Source organism: Chiloscyllium punctatum, chromosome 31 (genome assembly GCF_047496795.1).
Source record: "Chiloscyllium punctatum isolate Juve2018m chromosome 31, sChiPun1.3, whole genome shotgun sequence".
In the NCBI taxonomy this organism is placed as follows: Eukaryota; Metazoa; Chordata; class Chondrichthyes; order Orectolobiformes; family Hemiscylliidae; genus Chiloscyllium; species Chiloscyllium punctatum.
This window is the reverse complement of record NC_092769.1, coordinates 2,595,153-2,618,167: the sequence shown is the minus strand read 5'-3', so window position 1 is coordinate 2,618,167 and position 23,015 is coordinate 2,595,153.

Genomic DNA, 23,015 nt, shown 5'->3' with positions numbered 1-23,015 from the left:
GTGTGTGTATAAAATGGTGTGCGTGTGTGTGTATAAAATGGTGTGTGTGTATAAAATGGTGTGCGTGTGTGTGTGTATAAAATGGTGTGCGTGTGTATGTGTGTATAAAATGGTGTGCATGTGTCTGTGTGTGTGTATAAAATGGTGTGCATGTGTGTGTATAAAATGGTGTGCATGTGCCTGTGTGTGTGTATAAAATGGTGTGCAATTGTCTGTGTGTGTGTATAAAATGGTGTGCAATTGTCTGTGTGTGTGTGTCTATCTATAAAATGGTGTGCATGTGCCTGTGTGGGTGTATAAAATGGTGTGCATGTGTCTGTGGGCGTGTGTATAAAATGGTGTGCATGTGCATGTGTGTGTGTGTGTATATATAAAATGGTGTGTGTGTGTCAGTGTGTGTGTATAAAATGGTGTGTGTGTGTCTGTGTGTGTGTATAAAATGGTGTGTGTGTGTGTATAAAATGGTGTGTGTGTGTGTGTATAAAATGGTGTGCATGTGTCTGTGGGCGTGTGTATAAAATGGTGTGCATGTGTCTGTGGGCGTGTGTATAAAATGGTGTGCATGTGTCTGTGTGTGTGTGTGTATATAAAATGGTGTGCATGTGCCTGTGTGGGTGTGTATAAAATGGTGTGCATGTGTCTGTGTGTGTATAAAATGGTGTGCATCTGTCTGTGGGCGTGTGTATAAAATGGTGTGCATGTGTCTGTGTGTGTGTGTGTATATAAAATGGTGTGCATGTCCCTGTGTGTGTGTGTCTGGTGTATAAAATGGTGTGTGTGTGTCTGTGTGGGTGTGTATAAAATGGTGTGCATGTGTCTGTGTGTGGTGTATAAAATGGTGTGCATGTGCCTGTGTGGGTGTATAAAATGGTGTGCATGTGTCTGTGTGTGTATAAAATGGTGTGCATGTGCCTGTGTGTGTGTATATAAAATGGTGTGTGTGTGTCAGTGTGTGTGTATAAAATGGTGTGTGTGTGTCTGTGTGTGTGTGTATAAAATGGTGTGCATGTGTGTGTGTGGGTGTGTGTATAAAATGGTGTGCATGTGTCTGTGTGGTGTGGAAATGGTGTGCGTGTGGGTGTGTATATAAAATGGTGTGCATGTGCCTGTGTGTGTGTGTGTGTGGGCGTGTGTATAAAATGGTGTACGTGTGTGTGTATAAAATGGTGTGCATGTGTCTGTGTGTGTGTATAAAATGGTGTGCATGTGCCCGTGTGTGTCTGTGTTTGTGTGTGTGTATATAACATGGTGTGCATGTGCCTGTGTGTGTATAAAATGGTGTGCGTGTGCCCGTGTGTGTGTGTATATAAAATGGTGTGCATGTGCCCGTGTGTGTGTGTGTGTATATAAAATGGTGTGCATGTGCCCGTGTGTCTGTGTATAAAATGGTGTGCATGTGCCTGTGTGTGTGTATAAAATGGTGTGCATGTGTGTGTGTGCGTAAAATGGTGTACGTGTGCCTGTGTGTGTATAAAATGGTGTGCATGTGTCTGTGTGTGTGTATAAAATGGTGTACGTGTGTGTGTGTATAAAATGGTGTGCATATCCCTGTGTGTGTGTATAAAATGGTGTGCATCTGCCTGTGTGTATGTGTGTGTGTGTGTGTGTGGTGTATAAAATGGTGTGCATGTGCCTGTCTGGTGTATAAAATGGCGTGCATGTGTCTGTGTGTGTATAAAATGGTGTACGTGTGTGTGTGTGTGTGTGTGTGTATAAAATGATGTGCATATCCCTGTGTGTGTGTATAAAATGGTGTGCATCTACCTGTGTGGGTGGGTGTATAAAATGGTGTGCATGTGTCTGTGTGTATAAAATGGTGTGCATGTGCCTGTGTGTGGTGTATAAAATGGTGTGCATGTGCCTGTGTGGTGTATAAAATGGTGTGCATGTGCATGTGCCTGTGTGGTGTATAAAATGGTGTGCATGTGTCTGTGTGTATGTGTGTATAAAATGGTGTGCATGTGCCTGTGTGTGGTGTATAAAATGGTGTGCATGTGCCTGTGTGGTGTATAAGATGGTGTGCATGTGTCTGTGTGTATGTGTGTATAAAATGGTGTGCATGTGCCTGTGTGTGGTGTATAAAATGGTGTGCATGTGTCTGTGTGTGGTGTATAAAATAGTGTGCATGTGTGTGTGTGGGCGTGTGTATAAAATGGTGTGCATGTTGCTGTGTGTGGTGTATAAAATAGTGTGCATGTGTGTGTGGGCGTGTGTATAAAATGGTGTGCATGTGTCTGTGTGTGTATAAAATGGTGTGCATGTGCCTGTGTGTGGTGTATAAAATGGTGTGCATGTGCGTGTGTGTGTGAGTAAAATGGTGTGCATGTGTCTGTGTGTGTGTATAAAATGGTGTGCATGTGTCTGTGTCTGGAGTATAAAATGGTGTGCATGTCTGTGTGTGTATAAAATGGAGTGCATGTGCCTGTGTGGGTGTGTATAAAATGGTGTGTGTGTGTACACAAAATGGTGTGCGTGTGTCTGTGTGTATGAAATGGTGTGCATGTGTCTGTGTCTGTGTGTATGAAATGGTGTGCATGTGTCTGTGTGTATATAAAATAGTGTGCATGTGTCTGTGTGGGTGTATATAAAATGGTGTGCATGTGTCTGTGTGGGTGTGTATAAAATGGTGTGCATGTGCCTGTGTGTGGTGTATAAAAAGGTGTGCATGTGTCTGTGTGGGTGTATATAAAATGATGTGCCTGTGTGTGTGTATATATAAAATGGTGTGCATGTGTCTGTGTGTGTGTATAAAATGGTGTGCATGTGTCTGTGTGTGTGTATAAAATGGTGTGCATGTGTCTGTGAGTGTGTATAAAATGGTGTGTATGTGTCTGTGTGTGAGTGTGGGCGTGTGTATAAAATGGTGTACGTGTGTGTGTATAAAATAGTGAGTGTGTGTATAAATTGGTGTGCATGTGTCTGCGTGGGTGTGTATAAAATGGTGTGCATGTGTCTGTGTGTCGTGTGTAAAATGGTGTGCATGTGTCTGTGTGTGGTGTATAAAAAGATGTGCATGTGTCTGTGTGTGTGTGTATATAAAATGGTGTGCATGTGCCCGTGTGTGTGTCTGTGTGTGTGTGTATAAAATGGTGTGCATGTGCCTGTGTGTGTATAAAATGGTGTGCATGTGCCTGTGGGTGTGTGTGTATAAAATGGTGTGCATGTGCCTGTGGGTGTGTGTGTATAAAATGGTGTGCATTTGCCTGTGTGTGTATAAAATGGTGTGCATGTGTCTGTGTGTGTATAAAATGGTGTGCATGTGCCTGTGTGTGTATAAAATGGTGTGCATGTGCCTGTGGGTGTGTGTGTATAAAATGGTGTGCATTTGCCTGTGTGTGTATAAAATGGTGTGCATGTGTCTGTGTGTGTATAAAATGGTGTGCATGTGTCTGTGTGTGTGTGTGTGTATAAAATGGTGTGCATGTGTCTATGTGTAGGTGTGTATAAAATGGTGTGCATGTGTCTGTCTGTGTGTGTGTATAAAATGGTGTGCATGTGTCTGTGTGTGTGTGTATAAAATGGTGTGCATGTCCCTCTGTGTGTGTATAAAATGGTGTGCATGTCCCTCTGTGTGTGTATAAAATGGTGTGCATGTGTCTGTGTGTGTGTGTGTATAAAATGGTGTGCATGTCCCTCTGTGTGTGTATAAAATGGTGTGCATGTCCCTCTGTGTGTGTATAAAATGGTGTGCATGTGTCTGTGTGTGTGTGTGTGTGTGTGTGTGGGCGTGTGTATAAAATGGTGTGCATGTGCCTCTGTGTGTGTGTGGGCGTGTGTATAAAATGGTGTGCATGTGCCTGTGTGTGTGTGTATAAAATGATGTGCATGTGCCTGTGTGTGTGTGTGTGTGTGTATAAAATGGTGTGCATGTGCCTGTGTGTGTGTGTATAAAATGGTGTGCGTGTGTGTGTGTGTAAAAATGGTTTGCATGTGCCTGTGTGTGGTGTATAAAATGGTGTGCATGTGCCTGTGTGGTGTATAAAATGGTGTACGTGTGTCTGTGTGTGGTGTATAAAATGGTGTGCATGTGTGTGTGTGTGTGTATAAAATGGTGTGCGTGTGTGTGTGTGTATAAAATGGTGTGCCTGTGTCTGTGTGTGTATAAAATGGTGTGCCTGTGTCTGTGTGTGTATAAAATGGTGTGCATGTGTCTGTGTGTGTGTGTATAAAATGGTGTGCATGTGTCTGTGTGTGTGTGTGTGTGTGTATAAAATGGTGTGCATGTGTCTGTGTGTGTGTGTATAAAATGGTGTGCATGTGCCTGTGTGTGTGTGTGTGTGTATAAAATGGTGTGCATGTGCCTGTGTGTGTGTGTATAAAATGGTATGCATGTGTCTGTGTGTGTGTGTATAAAATGGTATGCATGTGTCTGTGTGTGTGTGTATAAAATGGTATGCATGTGTCTGTGTGTGTGTGTATAAAATGGTGTGCATGTGTCTGTGTGTGTGTGTATAAAATGGTGTGCATGTGTCTGTGTGTCTGTGTATAAAATGGTGTGCATGTGTCTGTGTGTGTGTGTATAAAATGGTGTGCATGTGTCTGTGTGTCTGTGTATAAAATGGTGTGCATGTGTCTGTGTGTGTGTATAAAATGGTGTGCATGTGTCTGTGTCTGGTGTATAAAATGGTGTGCATGTGTCTGTGTGTGTGTGTATAAAATGGTGTGCATGTGTCTGTGTGTGTGTGTGTGTGTATAAAATGGTGTGCATGTGTCTGTGTGTGTGTGTATAAAATGGTGTGCATGTCCCTCTGTGTGTGTATAAAATGGTGTGCATGACCCTCTGTGTGTGTATAAAATGGTGTGCATGTCCCTCTGTGTGTGTATAAAATGGTGTGCCTGTGTCAGTGTGTGTGTGTATAAAATGGTGTGCATGTCCCTCTGTGTGTGTATAAAATGGTGTGCATGTGTCTGTGTGTGTGTGTGGGCGTGTGTATAAAATGGTGTGCATGTGCCTGTGTGTGTGTGTATAAAATGATGTGCATGTGCCTGTGTGTGTGTGTGTGTGTGTGTGTGTGTATAAAATGGTGTGCATGTGCCTGTGTGTGTGTGGGCGTGTGTATAAAATGGTGTGCATGTGCCTGTGTGTGGTGTATAAAATGGTGTGCATGTGCCTGTGTGGTGTATAAAATGGTGTACAAAATGGTGTGCGCGTGTGTGTGTGTATAAAATGGTGTGCGTGTGTGTGTGTGTGTATAAAATGGTGTGTGTGTGTATAAAATGGTGTGCATGTGTCTGTGTGTGTATAAAATGGTGTGCATGTGCCTGTGTGTGTGTGTATAAAATGGTGAGCATGTGTCTGTGTGGGTGTATATAAAATGGTGTGCATGTCCCTGTGTGTGGTGTGTAAAATGGTGTGCATGTGTTTGTGTGTGTGTGTATATAAAATGGTGTGCATGTGCCTGTGTGTGGGTGTGTGAATAAAATGGTGTACGTGTGTGTGTATAAAATGGTGTGCATGTGCCCGTGTGTGTCTGTGTCTGTGTGTGTGTATATAACATGGTGTGCATGTGCCTGTGTGTGTATAAAATGGTGTGCGCGCGTGTGTGTGTGTGTGTATATAAAATGGTGTGCATGTGCCTGTGTGTCTGTGTATAAAATGGTGTGCATGTGCCTGTGTGTCTGTGTGTGTGTGTGGGCGTGTGTATAAAATGGTGTGCATGTGCGCGTGTGTCTGTGCGTAAAATGGTGTACGTGTGCCTGTGTGTGTATAAAATGGTGTGCATGTGTCTGTGTGTGTGTATAAAATGGTGTACGTGTGTATAAAATGGTGTGCATATACCTGTGTGTGTGTATAAAACGGTGTGCATGTGCCTGTGTGGTGTATAAAATGGTGTGCATGTGTGTGTGTATAAATTGGTGTGCAAGTGCCTGTGTGTGTGTGTGTATAAATTGGTGTGCATGTGCCTGTGTGTGTGTGTATAAAATGGTGTGCATGTGTCTGTGTGTGTGTGGTGTATAAAATGGTGTGCATGTGCCTGTGTGTGGTGTATAAAATGGTGTGCATGTGCCTGTGTGTGGTGTGTAAAATGGTGTGCATGTGTCTGTGTGTGTGTGTGTATAAAATGGTGTGCATGTGCCTGTGTGTGGTATATAAAATGGTGTGCATGTGCCTGTGTGTGGTGTATAAAATGGTATGCATGTGCCTGTGTGGTGTATAAAATGGTGTGCCTGTGTGTGGTGTATAAAATGGTGTGCATGTGCCTGTGTGTGTGTATAAAATGGTGTGCATGTGTCTGTGTGTGTGTGTGTGGGCATGTGTATAAAATGGTGTGCATGTGTCTGTGTGTGTGTGTGGGCGTGTGTATAAAATGGTGTGCATGTGCCTGTGTGTGTGTATAAAATGGTGTGCATGTGTCTGTGTGTGTGTATAAAATGGTGTGCATGTGTCTGTGTGTGTGTATAAAATGGTGTGCATGTGTCTGTGTGTGTGTGTGGGCGTGTGTATAAAATGGTGTGCATGTGCCTGTGTGTGTGTATAAAATGGTGTGCATGTGTCTGTGTGTGTGGTGTATAAAATGGTGTGCATGTGTCTGTGTGTGTGGTGTATAAAATGGTGTGCAAGTGCCTGTGTGTGTGTATAAAATGGTGTGCATGTGTCTGTGTGTGTGTATAAAATGGTGTGCATGTGTCTGTGTGTGTGTGTGGGCGTGTGTATAAAATGGTGTGCATGTGCATGTGTGTGTGTATAAAATGGTGTGCATGTCCCTGTGTGTGGTGTATAAAATGGTGTGCATGTGTCTGTGTGGGTGTGTATAAAATGGTGTGCATGTGTCTGTGTGTGTGTGTGTATAAAATGGTGTGCATGTGTCTGTGTGTGTGTGTATAAAATGGTGTGCATGTGTCTGTGTGTGTGTGTATAAAATGGTGTGCATGTGTCTGTGTCTGGTGTATAAAATGGTGTGCATGTGTTTGTGTGTGTGTATAAAATGGTGTGCATGTGTCTGTGTCTGGTGTATAAAATGGTGTGCGTGTGTCTGTGTATAAAATGGTGTGCATGTGTCTGTGTGTGTGTGTGTATAAAATGGTGTGCATGTGTCTGTGTGTGTGTGTGTATAAAATGGTGTGCATGTGTCTGTGTGTGTGTGTATAAAATGGTGTGCATGTCCCTCTGTGTGTGTATAAAATGGTGTGCATGTCCCTCTGTGTGTGTATAAAATGGTGTGCCTGTGTCTGTGTGTGTGTGTATAAAATGGTGTGCATGTCCCTCTGTGTGTGTATAAAATGGTGTGCATGTCCCTCTGTGTGTGTATAAAATGGTGTGCATGTGTGTGTGTGTGTGTGTGGGCGTGTGTATAAAATGGTGTGCATGTGCCTCTGTGTGTGTGTGTGTGTGTATAAAATGGTGTGCATGTGCCTGTGTGTGTGTGTATAAAATGGTGTGCATGTGTGTGTGTGTGTAAAAATGGTTTGCATGTGCCTGTGTGTGGTGTATAAAATGGTGTACATGTGCCTGTGTGGTGTATAAAATGGTGTACGTCTGTCTGTGTGTGGTGTATAAAATGGTGTGCTTGTGTGTGTGTGTGTGTGTATAAAATGGTGTGCGTGTGTGTGTGTGTATAAAATGGTGTGCGTGTGTGTGTGTGTGTATAAAATGGTGTGTGTGTGTATAAAATGGTGTGCATGTGTCTGTGTGTGTATAAAATGGTGTGCATGTGCCTGTGTGTGTGTGTATAAAATGGTGAGCATGTGTCTGTGTGGGTGTGTATAAAATGGTGTGCATGTGTCTGTGTGTATATAAAATGGTGTGCATGTCCCTGTGTGTGGTGTGTAAAATGGTGTGCATGTGTCTGTGTGTGGTGTGTAAAAAGGTGTGCATGTGTCTGTGTGTGTGTATATAAAATGGTGTGCATGTGCCTGTGTGTGGGTGTGTGTATAAAATGGTGTACGTGTGTGTGTATAAAATGGTGTGCATGTGCCCGTATGTGTCTGTGTCTGTGTGTGTGTATATAACATGGTGTGCATGTGCCTGTGTGTGTATAAAATGGTGTGCGTGTGCGCGTGTGTGTATATAAAATGGTGTGCATGTGCCTGTGTGTCTGTGTGTGTGTGGACGTGTGTATAAAATGGTGTGCATGTGCGTGTGTGTCTGTGCGTAAAATGGTGTACGTGTGCCTGTGTGTGTATAAAATGGTGTGCATGTGTCTGTGCGTGTGTATAAAATGGTGTACGTGTGTGTGTGTGTATAAAATGGTGTGCATATACCTGTGTGTGTGTATAAAATGGTGTGCATCTGCCTGTGTGTGTGTGGTGTATAAAATAGTGTGCATGTGTCTGTGTGTGGTGTATAAAACGGTGTGCATGTGCCTGTGTGGTGTATAAAATGGTGTGCATGTGTGTGTGTATAAATTGGTGTGCAAGTGCCTGTGTGTGTGTGTGTATAAAATGGTGTGCATGTGTCTGTGTGTGGTGTGTAAAATGGTGTGCATGTGTCTGTGTGTGTGTGTGTGTATAAAATGGTGTGCATGTGCCTGTGTGTGGTGCATAAAATGGTGTGCATGTGCCTGTGTGTGTGGTGTATAAAATGGTGTGCAAGTGCCTGTGTGTGTGTATAAAATGGTGTGCATGTGTCTGTGTGTGTGTATAAAATGGTGTGCATGTGCCTGTGGGTGTGTATAAAATGGTGTGCATGTGCCTGTGGGTTTGTATAAAATGGTGTGCATGTCCCTGTGTGTGGTGTATAAAATGGTGTGCATGTGTCTGTCTGGGTGTGTATAAAATGGTGTGCATGTGCCTGTGGGTGTGTATAAAATGGTGTGCATGTGCCTGTGGGTGTGTATAAAATGGTGTGCATGTGCCTGTGGGTGTGTATAAAATGGTGTGCATGTGCCTGTGGGTGTGTATAAAATGGTGTGCATGTGCCTGTGTCTGCTGTATAAAATGGTGTGCATGTGTCTGTGGGCGTGTGAATAAAATGGTGTACATGTGCATGTGTGTGTGTATAAAATGGTGTGCATGTGCGTGTGTGTGTGTATAAAATGGTGTGTGTGTGGGCGTGTATAAAATGGTGTGCATGTGTCTGTGTGTGTGTATAAAATGGTGTGCATGTGTTTGTGTGTGTGTGTGGGCGTAAGTATAAAATGGTGTGCCTGTGTGTCTGTCTGTGTATATGTGTGTGTGTGTGGGCATGTGTATAAAATGGTGTGCATGTGCCTATGTGTGTGTGCATAAAATGGTGTACGTGTGCCTGAGTGTGTGTATATAAAATGGTGTGCATGTGCCTGTGTGTGTGTGTATAAAATGGTGTGCATGTGCCTGTGTGTGTGTGTATAAAATGGTGTGCATGTGTCTGTGTGTGTGGTGTATAAAATGGTGTGCATGTGTCTGTGTGTGTGTAAATAAAATGGTGTGTGTGTGTCTGTGTTTAAAATGGTGTGCCTGTGTGGATAAAATGGTGTGCATGTGTCTGTGTCTGGTGTATAAAATGGTGTGCATGTGCCTGTGTGTGTGTGTATAAAAAGGTGTGCATGTGCCTGTGTGTGTGTGTATAAAATGGTGTGCATGTGTGTGTCTGTGTATAAAATGGTGTGCATGTGTCTGTGTGTGTGTGTGTGTGTATAAAATGGTGTGCATGTGTGTGTCTGTGTATAAAATGGTGTGCATGTGCCTGTGTGTGTGTGTGTATAAAAAGGTGTGCATGTGCCTGTGTGTGTGTGTATAAAATGGTGTGCATGTGCGTGTCTGTGTATAAAATGGTGTGCATGTGTGTGTCTGTGTATAAAATGGTGTGCATGTGTCTGTGTGTGTGTGTATAAAATGGTGTGCATGTGTCTGTATGTGTGTGTATAAAATGGTGTGCATGTGTCTGTGTGTGTGTGTATAAAATGGTGTGCATGTGTGTGTCTGTGTATAAAATGGTGTGCATGTGTCTGTGTGTGTGTGTATAAAATCGTGTGCATGTGTCTGTGTCTGGTGTATAAAATGGTGTGCATGTGCCTGTGTGTGTATAAAATGGTGTGCATGTGTCTGTGTCTGGTGTATAAAATGGTGTGCATGTGCCTGTGTGTGTGTGTATAAAATGGTGTGCATGTCCCTGTGTGGTGTATAAAATGGTGTGTGTGTGTCTGTGTATAAAATGGTGTGCATGTGTGTGTCTGTGTATAAAATGGTGTGCATGTGTCTGTGTGTGTGTATAAAATGGTGTGCATGTGTGTGTGGGTGTGCATGTGCCTCTGTGTGTATATAAAATGGTGTGCATGTCCCTGTGTGTCTGTGTATAAAATTGTGTGTGTGTGTCTGTGTATAAAATGGTGTGCGTGTGTCTGTGTATAAAATGGTGTGCATGTGTCTTTGTGTGTATATAAAATGGTGTGCATGTGTGTGTAAATAAAATGGTGTGCATGTGCCTGTGTGTGTGTGTGTGTGTGTGCCTGTGTCTGTGTATAAAATGGTGTGTGTGTGCCTGTGTCTGTGTATAAAATGGTGTGCATGTGCCTGTGTGTGTGTGGGCGTGTGTATAAAATGGTGTGCATGTGCGTGTGGGCGTGTGTATAAAATGGTGTGCATGTGCCTGTGTGTGTGTGTATAAAATGGTGTGCATGTGCCTGTGTGTGTGTATAAAATGGTGTGTATGTGCCTGTGTGTGTGTATAAAATGGTGTGCATGTGCCTGTGTGTGTGTGTATAAAATGGTGTGCATGTGCCTGTGGGCGTGTGTATAAAATGGTGTGCATGTGCCTGTGTGTGTGTATAAAATGGTGTGCATGTGTCTGTGTGTGTGTATAAAATGGTGTGCGTGTGCGTGTGTGTTTCAAATGGTGTGCATCTGCCTGTGTGTGGGCGTGTGTATAAAATAGTGTGTGTGTGTGTATAAAATGGTGTGTATGTGCCTGTGTGTGGTGTATAAAATGGTGTGCATGTGTGTGTGTGTGTGTATAAAATGGTGTGTGTGTGTGTGTTTCAAATGGTGGGCATCTGCCTGGGTGTGTGTATAAAATAGTGTGCCTGTGTGTGTGTATAAAGTGGTGTGCATGTGCCTGTGTGTGTGTATAAAATGATGTGTGTGTGTGTGTGTATAAAATGATGTATGTGTGTGTGTATAAAATGATGTGTGTGTGTGTGTGTGTGTATAAAATGATGTGTGTGTTTGTATAAAATGATGTGTGTGTGTGTATAAAATGATGTGCATGTGCCTGTGTGTGTATGTGTATAAAATGGTGTGCATGTGCCTGTGTGTGTGTGTGTGTATAAAATGGTGTGTGTGTGTGTGTGTATAAAATGATGTGTGTGTGTGTATAAAATGTGTGTGTGTGTGTATAAAATGGTGTGCATGTGTCTGTTGTGTGTGTGTATAAAATGGTGTGCATGTGTCTGTGTGTGTGTGTGTGTATAAAATGGTGTGCATGTGTCTGTTGTGTGTGTGTATAAAATGGTGTGCATGTGTCTGTGTGTGTGTGTATAAAATGGTGTGTGTGTGTGTGTGTATAAAATGGTGTGCATGTCCCTGTGTGGTGTATAAAATGGTGTGCGTGTGTGTGTGTGTGTGTGTATAAGATGGTGGGTGTGGGTGTGTTTCTGCCCTCGTTAATGTTGTGAATTACCCTCCTCAATTCCACGTGCTGCTGCCAATGTGCCCACCCTGGTCTTTCAGTTGGCACTCTCTCACAGCCCCTCCCATGCTCCCAATGCCAGGCTACACACTCCCCCTCTGTCAGTATGGCTGGGAAAGAGTTGCTGTGGGATGTGATAGGGCGGTGGGGGGAAGGAGACACTGCTGGAACCCTGGAAGGGGTGGGCGCAGTTTGCAAAATAACCCCCCTCCCAAGCTGGTGTCTGTCCCTGACCAGTGTGTGAACATCTCTCTTCCTCCTGCTCTCTTTCTCACGGCCCTTCTCCCTCTCCCTCTCACTCTATCTCGCTCCCTCACGATTGGACGGGTGGATGGGTGGATGGGTGTGTGGTGGTTGGGGAGAATTCTGTTCTCGGCCTGTCTCAGTCCTCACATTGGAGCAAGGTTTGCACCCCTCCCCTCATCCTTTCATTCCCTCAATGTGCCTTTCGCAATCACACCTCTGTCTGACCCTGTTATCTCACTCCCACCCTCTTGCCACTCCACATTCCCCAACCACTGTAACCCCCCTCCAGCCCCTACACCCCTCCCTATCTCTGTAACCCCCTCCAGCCCCTACACCCCCTCCCTATCCCTGTAACCCCCTCCAGCCCCTACACCCCCTCCCTATCTCTGTCACCCCCTCCAACCCCTACACCCCCTCCCTATCTCTGTAACCCCCCTCCAGCCCCTACACCCCCACCCTATCTCTGTCACCCCCTCCAACCCCTACACCCCCTCCCTATCTCTGTAACCCCCCTCCAGCCCCTACACCCCCTCCCTATCACTGTAACCCCCTCCAGCCCCTACACCCCCTCCCTATCACTGTAACCCCCTCCAGCCCCTACACCCCCTCCCTATCTCTGTAACCCCCTCCAGCCCCTACACCCCCTCCCTATCCCTGTAACCCCCTCCAGCCCCTAAACCCCCTCCCTATCTCTGTAACCCCCTCCAGCCCCTACACCCCCTCGCTATCTCTGTAACCCCCTCCAGCCCCTACACCCCCTCCCTATCCCTGTAACCCCCTCCAGCCCCTACACCCCCTCCCTATCTCTGTAACCCCCCTCCAGCCCCTACACCCCCTCCCTATCACTGTAACCCCCTCCAGCCCCTACACCCCCTCCCTATCACTGTAACCCCCTCCAGCCCCTACACCCCCTCCCTATCTCTGTAACCCCCCTCCAGCCCCTACACCCCCTCCCTATCCCTGTAACCCCCTCCAGCCCCTACACCCCCTCCCTATCTCTGTAACCCCCTCCAGCCCCTACACCCCGTCCCTATCTCTGTAACCCCCTCCAGCCCCTACGCCCCTCCCTATCTCTGTAACCCCCTCCAACCCCTACACCCTCTCCCTATCCCTGTAACCCCCTCCAGCCCCTACACCCCCTCCCTATCACTGTAACCCCCTCCAGCCCCTACACCACCTCCCTATCTCTGTAACCCCCCTCCAGCCCCTACACCCCCTCCCTATCTCTGTAACCCCCCTCCAGCCCCTACACCCCCTCCCTATCTCTGTAACCCCCTCCAGCCCCTACACCCCCTCCCTATCTCTGTAACCCCCTCCAGCCCCTACACCCCCTCCCTATCTCTGTAACCCCCTCCAGCCCCTACACCCCCTCCCTATCACTGTAACCCCCTCCAGCCCCTACACCCCTCCCTATCCCTGTAACCACCCTCCAGCCCCTACACCCCCTCCCTATCTCTGTAACCCCCTACACCCCCTCCCTATCTCTGTAACCCCCTACACCCCCTCCCTATCTCTGTAACCCCCTCCAGCCCCTACACCCCCTCCCTATCTCTGTAACCCCCTCCAGCCCCTACACCCCCTCCCTATCTCTGTAACCCCCTACACCCCCTCCCTATCTCTGTAACCCCCTACACCCCCTCCCTATCTCTGTAACCCCCTACACCCCCTCCCTATCTCTGTAACCCTCTCCAGCCCCTACACCCCCTCCCTATCTCTGTAACCCTCCTCCAGCCCCTACACCCCCTCCCTATCTCTGTAACCCCCTCCAGCTGCCATTGGGGTGAGAGTTTGGAGCTTTGTGAGTTCAGGAGCTGCTGGGTTTTTCGGACCAGAGTTCAGAGACAGTCTGAGTTGGGAGGGGGTGAGGGGAAAGGAGCTGAGAGAAAGAGGGGGAGACAAACAGAGAGAGAGAGAGAGAGAATACCGTCTGAGGCCTGGTCAGCCCAGTCTCATCATAACAAGCTGTCATAGAGATGTACAGCCTGGAAACAGACCCTTCGGCCCATCCCGTCCATGCTGACCCAGATATCCCAACCCAATCCAGTCCCACCTGCCAGCACCCGGCCCATGTCCCCCCAAACCCTTCCTATCCATATCCCCATCCAAATGCCTCTGAAATGTTGTAATTGTACCAGCCTCCACCCCATCCTCTGGCAGCTCATTCCATACACGTACCACCCTCTGGGTGAAAAGGTTCCCCCCACCCCCCCCAGGTCTGCCCCCACCTTTCCCCTCTGAGCCCAAAACCAGTTCCTCCACTTCCATCCCCCCCCCACCCCCAGCCATGGTCTCCCAAACCTCCACAAGGTCTCCCTGTTCTTGTCTGCCTCCCACTCTCTCTGCCCTCTCTCTCCCCCTTCTCTCTCCCCCCTCTCGCCCGCCCCCTCTCACCCTCTCGTCCCCCCCTCTCTCTCTCCCCACCTCTCTCTCTCTCTCTCTCTCTCTCTCTCTCTCTCTCTCTGTCTCTCTTTCTCTCCCTCTCTCTCTCCCTCTCTCTCCCACCTCTCTCTTCTCGCCCCCCCCCTCTCTCTCTCACTCTCCCCTTCTCTCTCCCCCTCCTCTCCTTCCCCCATCTCTCCTCCTCTCTCTCTCCTCCTCCTCCTCTCTCTCTCTCTCTCTCTCTCTCTCTTTCTCTCTCCCAACTCGCGCTCTCCCCCCTCGCGCTCTCCCCCCCCTCGCGCTCTCCCCCCCCCCCTCGCGCTCTCCCCCCCCTCGCGCTCTCCCCCCCCCTCGCGCTCTCCCCCCCCTCGCGCTCTTTCCCCCCCTCGCGCTCTCCCCCCTCGCGCTCTCCCCCCCCCTCACGCTCTCCCCCCCCTCGTGCTCTTCCCCCCCTCACGCTCTCCCCCCCCTCGCGCTCTCCCCCCCCTCGCGCTCTCCCCCCCCCTCGCGCTCTCCCCCCCCTCGCGCTCTCCCCCCCCCTCGCGCTCTCCCCCCCCTCACGCTCTTCCCCCCCCTCGCGCTCTCCCCCCCTCGCGCTCTTCCCCCCCCTCGCGTTCTCCCCCCCTCACGCTCTTTCCCCCCCTAGCGCTCTCCCCACCCCCTCGCTCTCTCCTCCCTCGCTCTCTCCCCATCTCTCTCTCTCTCTCCCTCCTCTCTCTCTCTCTCTCTCTCTCTCTCTCTCCCCCTCGCTCCACCCCTCTCTCTCTCCTCACCTCTCTGTCTCTCTCTCTCTCTCTCTCTCTCCCCTCTCTCTCTCCCCCCCCTCCCCCTCTCTCTCTCACTCTCCCCTTCTCTCTCCCCTTCTCTCTCCCCCCTCCTCTCCTTCCCCTCTCTCTCCCCCTCTCTCTCTCCTCTTTCTCTCCCTCCGCCTCTCTCTCTCTCTCTCATTCCCCCCCCCCCCCCCCCTCTATTCCCCCCCTCTCTCTCTCTCTCCGTCTCCCTCTCGGTCTCTCTCCCTCTCCCTCTCCTGTCTGTCCTTTTTTTCCTCTGCTGGTCCCTCACTCCCTCTTTCACTCTCCCACTTTCTCATGCTCGCTCTCTCTCTCTCTCTCTCTCTCTCTCTCTCTCTCTCTCCCAGTCTTGCCCTTTGCCCATCTCACTCTGTCGTTCTCTCTCCTTCCCCCTCTGTCTCCTTTTCTCCCTCCCTCTCTTTTTCAACACTCACTCTATCTCCCGCGATCCCCACCTGTTTCTCCCTCTCCTCCCCTCTCCCTCTCCGTCCCTCTCTCCATTTGTCTGTGCCTCATTACACAGTGAGATCCCAGGGAGAGCTGGGGCCCAATCCAAAGGCCTCTGCCATCTGAACCCTGCTGTTTAATTGGCACCCACTGCCCCCAGAGAGCAGTCCCTCCCCCGACACCTTTTCGAATCCCTCACGTCGACATGACCTCAGTCCCTCGAGTGATCTCCACACCCTCCTGTTCTTGATCGTCCTGTTTGTTTACCCAGGGTCAGAGGCATCACAGACACATCCACCTTGTCCCAGGACAGGGACAGGGACTGCACAGGGTTAGAGACGGAGTAAAGCTCCCTCTACACTGTCCCCCCATCAAACACTCCCAGGGACAGGGACAGCACAGGGTTAGATACGGAGTAAAGCTCCCTCTACACTGTCACCCCATCAAACACTCCCAGGGACAGGGACAGCACGGGGTTAGATACAGAGTAAAGCTCCCTCTACACTGACCCCCCCATCAAACACTCCCAGGGACAGGGACCGCACAGGGTTAGATACAGAGTAAAGCTTCCTCTACACTGTCCCCCATCAAACACTCCCAGGGACAGGGACAGCACGGGGTTAGATACAGAGTAAAGCTCCCTCTACACTGACCCCCCCATCAAACACTCCCAGGACAGGGACAGCATGGGGTTAGATACGGAGTAAAGCTCCCTCTACACTATCCCCCCATCAAACACTCCTGGGACAAGGGCAGCGCAAGGTTAAATACAGAGTAAAGCTTCCTCTACGCTGTCCCCCCCATCAAACACTCCCAGGACAGGGACAGCACGGGGTTAGATACAGAGTAAAGCTCCCTCTACACTATCCCCCCATCAAACACTCCTGGGACAAGGGCAGCGCAAGGTTAAATACAGAGTAAACCTCCCTCTACACTGTCCCCCATCAAACACTCCCAGGGACAGGGACAGCACGGGGTTAGATACAGAGTAAAGCTCCCTCTACACTGTCCCCCATCAAACACTCCCAGGGACAGGGACAGCACGGGGTTAGATACAGAGTAAAGCTCCCTCTACACTGTCCCCCCATCAAACACTCCCAGGATAGGGACACCACAGGGTCAGATACAGAGTAAACCTCCCTCTACACCGTCCCCCATCAAACACTCCCAGGACAGGGACAGCACGGGGTTAGATACAGAGTAAAGCTCCCTCTACACTGTCCCCCCATCAAACACTCCCAGGACAGGGACAGCACGGGGTTAGATACAGAGTAAAGCTCCCTCTACACTGTCCCCCATCAAACACTCCCAGGATAGGGACACCACAGGGTTAGATACAGAGTAAAGCTCCCTCTACACTGTCCCCCCCATCAAACACTCCCAGGACAGGGACAGCACGGGGTTAGATACAGAGTAAAGCTCCCTCTACACGGTCCCCCATCAAACACTCCCAGGGACAGGGACAGCACGGGGTTAGATACAGAGTAAAGCTCCCTCTACACTGTCCCCCCATCAAACACTCCCAGGGACAGGGACAGCACGGGGTTAGATACAGAGTAAAGCTCCCTCTACACTGTCCCCCCATCAAACACTCCCAGGACAGGGACAGCACGGGGTTCTATGGTTGAAGGTGTCAAAGCTGAGTCAGTCTGTCCTCACGGGAGCAGACAGTGGGTGATGTTCCTGTTGCCAGTCTTCCCCATGTCAGTACAAGTCAGTGTCAGCCTCGGTGTGACTCTGAATGGGTCCCAGAGGCATCAGACTTAACATAACATCACCAGTTACACAAGGGACCATTCCGCCCCTCCTCCTCCAGCCTGGGACACAGGAACAGGAGGCCATTCAGCCCCTCCTCCTCCAGCCTGGGACACAGGAACAGGAGGCTATTCAGCCCCTCCTCCTCCAGTCTGGTACACAGGAACAGGAGGCCATTCAGCCCCTCCTCCTCCAGCCTGGGACACAGGAACAGGAGGCCATTCAGCCCCTCCTCCTCCTCCAGCCTGGTACACAGGAACAGGAGGCCATTCAGCCCCTCCTCCTCCTCCAGCCTGGGACACAGGAACAGGAGCCCATTCAGCCCCTCCTACTCCAGCCTGGGACACAGGAACAGGAGGCCATTCAGCCCCTCCTCCTCCAGCCTGGGACACAGGAACAGGAGGCCATTCAGCCCCTCCTCCTCCTCCAGCCTGGGACACAGGAACAGGAGGCCATTCAGCCCCTCCTACTCCAGCCTGGGACACAGGAACAGGAGGCCATTCAGCCCCTCCTCCTCCAGCCTGGGACACAAGAACAGGAGGCCATTCAGCCCCTCCTCCTCCTCCAGCCTGGTACACAGGAACAGGAGGCCATTCAGCCCCTCCTCCTCCAGCCTGGGACACAGGAACAGGAGGCCATTCAGCCCCTCCTACTCCAGCCTGGGACACAGGAACAGGAGGCCATTCAGCCCCTCCTCCTCCAGCCTGGGACACAGGAACAGGAGGCCATTCAGCCCCTCCTCCTCCTCCAGCCTGGTACACAGGAACAGGAGGCCATTCAGCCCCTCCTCCTCCTCCAGCCTGGGACACAGGAACAGGAGCCCATTCAGCCCCTCCTACTCCAGCCTGGGACACAGGAACAGGAGGCCATTCAGCCCCCCCTCCTTCAGACTGGTACACAGGAACAGGAGGCCATTCAGCCCCTCCTCCTCCAGCCTGGGACACAGGAACAGGAGGCCATTCAGCCCCTCCTACTCCAGCCTGGGACACAGGAACAGGAGGCCATTCAGCCCCTCCTCCTCCAGCCTGGGACACAAGAACAGGAGGCCATTCAGCCCCTCCTCCTCCTCCAGCCTGGTACACAGGAACAGGAGGCCATTCAGCCCCTCCTCCTCCTCCAGCCTGGGACACAGGAACAGGAGCCCATTCAGCCCCTCCTACTCCAGCCTGGGACACAGGAACAGGAGGCCATTCAGCCCCTCCTCCTTCAGACTGGTACACAGGAACAGGAGGCCATTCAGCCCCTCCTCCTCCAGTCTCTCCCACAGCAAGAGGAGGCCATTCAGCCCCTCCTCCTCCAGCTTGTAACCGAGGTACTGGAGGACGCCCCAGTTGGTGTTCAGTGAGCTGAGCACCGGTTTGTGCTGGATTGTGAAGTTGAGGGGGAAGGAGGTGTTGTGGATGAGTGGGGGAACAGTGGGTGCACAGCCATCCAACTCCCTCTTTTCGGCATCTACTCCATCAGTTCCAGCCTCCTCCTGGCCCACCTCCATATTCCCCCGATATCCTCCTGTCCTTGATGGGTGCTGTGCTGGGATCCTGACTCAATACAAACTCTCAGTCACTTTCACTCTCACTCCCAACCCTCTGTATTTATGGTCGGTCTTCAAACTTCAGACAACTCTGTAACACACCTCATCTCCGTCACTGATCAGGGCCAGGAACCCTGGCTGATTTCCCCTCCCCCCCCCTCTCTCTCTCTCTAACCCAGGGATCAGGAGCAGGAACCCTGGCTGATTTCCCCTCCCCCCCCCTCCCCCCTCCTCTCTCTCTCTCTAACCCAGGGATCAGGAGCAGGAACCCTGGCTGATTTCCCCCCCGTCTCTCTCTCTCTCTAACCCAGGGATCACTGGACAGGGATCAGGAGCAGGAACCCTGGCTGATTTCCCCCCCCGTCTCTCTCTCTCTAACCCAGGGATCAGGAGCAGGAACCCTGGCTGATTTCCCCTCTCTCTCTCTCTCTCTCTAACCCAGGGATCAGGAGCAGGAACCCTGGCTGATTTCCCCCCCCGTCTCTCTCTCTCTAACCCAGGGATCAGGAGCAGGAACCCTGGCTGATTTCCCCCCTCTCTCTCTCTCTCTCTAACCCAGGGATCAGGAGCAGGAACCCTGGCTGATTTCCCCTCTCTCTCTCTCTCTCTCTCTCTCTAACCCAGGGATCAGGAGCAGGAACCCTGGCTGATTTCCCCCCTGTCTCTCTCTAACCCAGGGATCACTGGACAGGGATCAGGAGCAGAACCCTGGCTGATTTCCCCCCTCTCTCTCTCTCTCTCTAACCCAGGGATCAGGAGCAGGAACCCTGGCTGATTTCCCCTCTCTCTCTCTCTCTCTCTAACCCAGGGATCAGGAGCAGGAACCCTGGCTGATTTCCCCTCTCTCTCTCTCTCTCTCTCTCTAACCCAGGGATCAGGAGCAGGAACCCTGGCTGATTTCCCCTCTCTCTCTCTCTCTCTCTAACCCAGGGATCAGGAGCAGGAACCCTGGCTGATTTCCCCCCTGTCTCTCTCTAACCCAGGGATCACTGGACAGGGATCAGGAGCAGGAACCCTGGCTGATTTCCCCTCTCTCTCTCTCTCTCTAACCCAGGGATCACTGGGCAGGGATCAGGAGCAGGAACCCTGGCTGATTTCCCCTCTCTCTCTCTCTCTCTCTCTCTCTAACCCAGGGATCACTGGACAGGGATCAGGAGCAGGAACCCTGGCTGATTTCCCCCCCTCTCTCTCTCTCTCTCTCTCTAACCCAGGGATCACTGGACAGGGATCAGGAGCAGGAACCCTGGCTGATTTCCCCCCCCCCCCCCCCATCTCTCTCTCTCTAACCCAGGGATCACTGGACAGGGATCAGGAGCAGGAACCCTGGCTGATTTCCCCTCTCTCTCTCTCTCTCTCTCTCTCTCTCTAACCCAGGGATCACTTGGCAGGGATCAGAGAAAGGAACCCTGGCTGATTTCCCCCCTGTCTCTCTCTCTCTCTCTCTCTCTCTCTAACCCAGGGATCACTGGACAGGGATCAGGAGCAGGAACCCTGGCTGATTTCCCCCCTGTCTCTCTCTCTAACCCAGGGATCAGGAGCAGGAACCCTGGCTGATTTCCCCCCTCTCTCTCTCTAACCCAGGGATCACTGGGCAGGGATCAGGAGCAGGAACCCTGGCTGATTTCCCCTCTCTCTCTCTCTCTCTCTCTAACCCAGGGATCACTGGACAGGGATCAGGAGCAGGAACCCTGGCTGATTACCATCCGTGGGGAAGTGTGCAGGGTCAGTTAGCATTTCCTGGGACACGGGTGGGACTGTTCTCGTTTTCAGGCTGTTTTATTTTTATTGTGGACTGGGAGTTTGATTTTTCTCTGCTGTTGGCTGTTGCCAGTCCAGTGGACTCTGGATGAAGGCCAGAGAATGTAGCTGTTGGATTGTGAAGCTGTTTCCTGTTCTCAGTGTGTTTCCTCAGTAATCTGTCAGCCCTGTGTATCGTGTCTCTGGGTTTATTTTTACATCCGTGCTGTGGACTGATTGGTCAACGGTGCCTTTGCACAGTGGCTCGCTTACCCACGTGTCTGGGCACCCTCTCTTCAGGTCCCACCCCCATTCAGTCAGTGAGTGTTCACGGACATCTCTCTTTCCCCAGCTTCCTCCGGCCTGTCATTAGGGAACAGGCCTGAGAGCGTCCTCCAGCCTGTCATTAGGGAACAGGCCTTACTACCTCCTCCGGCCTGTCATTAGGGAACAGGCCTGAGAGCGTCCTCCAGCCTGTCATTAGGGAACAGGCCTTACTACCTCCTCTGGCCTGTCACACAGGAACAGGCCTTACTGCCTCCTCCAGCCTGTCATTAGGGAACAGGCCTTACTGCCTCCTCCGGCCTGTCATTAGGGAACAGGCCTTACTGCCTCCTCCGGCCTGTCATTAGGGAACAGGCCTTACTGCCTCCTCCGGCCTGTCATTAGGGAACAGGCCTGAGAGCGTCCTCCAGCCTCTTGGGGACCATATTAACAATTTGTATCATTCAGCTCCACACTCGGTCATTTCACCCTCTCCCAAAAGTCGGCACCGTGTCTTGTCAGGAAATGGGGGGGGGGGGGCGGGGAGCGGGGAGCGGGCGAGCTCTATTACCACTCCTGTTGGCATTCTAATATCCCCCCAGCCCCTCCCCAAGCTGGGCTTGGTGCGACCTGGAAGGTGGGACCACCCCTCACAGGCTGAAGGCCGGAGTAGGTCACTCCGCCCATCGGATCGGGTCTGCTCTGGGGCTTCGTCAACTCCACTCTCCTGCCTTTCCCCCCCCCCCCCCATCCCCCTCGATTCCCCCCCCCCCCCCCCCCCCCCCCCCCCCCCCCATTTACTGGTTTAAAATCTCAGCCTTGAACATCCTAAATTGCCCCCAGCCTTGGCAGCCCTCTGCAGGAGAGAGAGAGAGAGAGAGAGAGCCCCATCTACACTCCCCACCCCACCCCACCCCAAATGATGTTGGGGGTGAGCTCAGTCCAGGTGACATACTCCGATCACTATCTCCCTCAAAGTTTGTTCACCTTATCCTGATAGCGATAGCAAGGTCACCCGCCTCGAGTATGAACAATAGGTCAAGATTGGAGCTGGGTTAAGCAGTGACTATGGTGACGAGATCAGTGCAATAACCCCAGTCCTGCCTCCCTTCCACTCAATGCTATCTCCCAACTCCCACTCTTATCTGATTTACTCCCTTCAGACTGTTTGACACAGCCTGATCTAGAGAGACACTTCCTTTCCCCCTCCCTGAGCCAGATGAAGGCCCTCTCTGTCCTGGTTTACACGGAAAGTTAAAAACTCCCTCTACGCTGTCCCCCCCATCAAACACTCCCAGGACAGGGACAGTACGGGGTTAGATACAGAGTAAAGCTTCCTCTACACTGTCCCCCCATCAAACACTCCCAGGGACAGGGACAGCACGGGGTTAGATACAGAGTAAAGCTCCCTTTACACTGTCCCATATCAAACACTCCCAGGGACAGGGACAGCACAGGGTTAGATACAGAGTAAAGCTCCCTCTACACTGTCCCCCCATCAAACACTCCCAGGACAGGGACAGTACGGGGTTAGATACAGAGTAAAGCTTCCTCTACACTGTCCTCCCATCAAACACTCCCAGGGACAGGGACAGCACGGGGTTAGATACAGAGTAAAGCTCCCTTTACACTGTCCCATATCAAACACTCCCAGGGACAGGGACAGCACGGGGTTAGATACAGAGTAAAGCTCCCTCTACACTGTCCCCCCATCAAACACTCCCAGGGACAGGGACAGCATGGGGTTAGATACAGAGTAAAGCTCCCTCTACACTGCACCCCCCCCCCAATCAAACACTCCCAGGACAGGGACAGCATGGGGTTAGATACAGAGTAAAGCTCCTTCTACACTGTCCCCCCCCCATCAAACACTCCCAGGACGGGGACAGCACGGGGTTAGATACAGAGTAAAGCTCCTTCTACACTGTCCCCCCCCCATCAAACACTCCCAGGACGGGGACAGCACGGGGTTAGATACAGAGTAAAGCTCCTTCTACACTGTCCCCCCCCCCCCATCAAACACTCCCAGGACAGGGACAGCACAGGGTTAGATACAGAGTAAAGCTCCCTCTACACTGTCCACCCATCAAACACTCCCAGGACAGGGACAACACGGGGTTAGATACAGAGTAAACCTCCCTCTACACTGTCCCCCATCAAACACTCCCAGGACACGGACAGCATGGGGTTAGATACAGAGTAAAGCTCCCTCTACACTGTCCCCCCATCAAACACTCCCAGGACGGGGACAGCACGGGGTTAAATACAGAGTAATACTAGTTGTTTGATTTATTGTTGTCACATGTGCTAAGAGACAGTG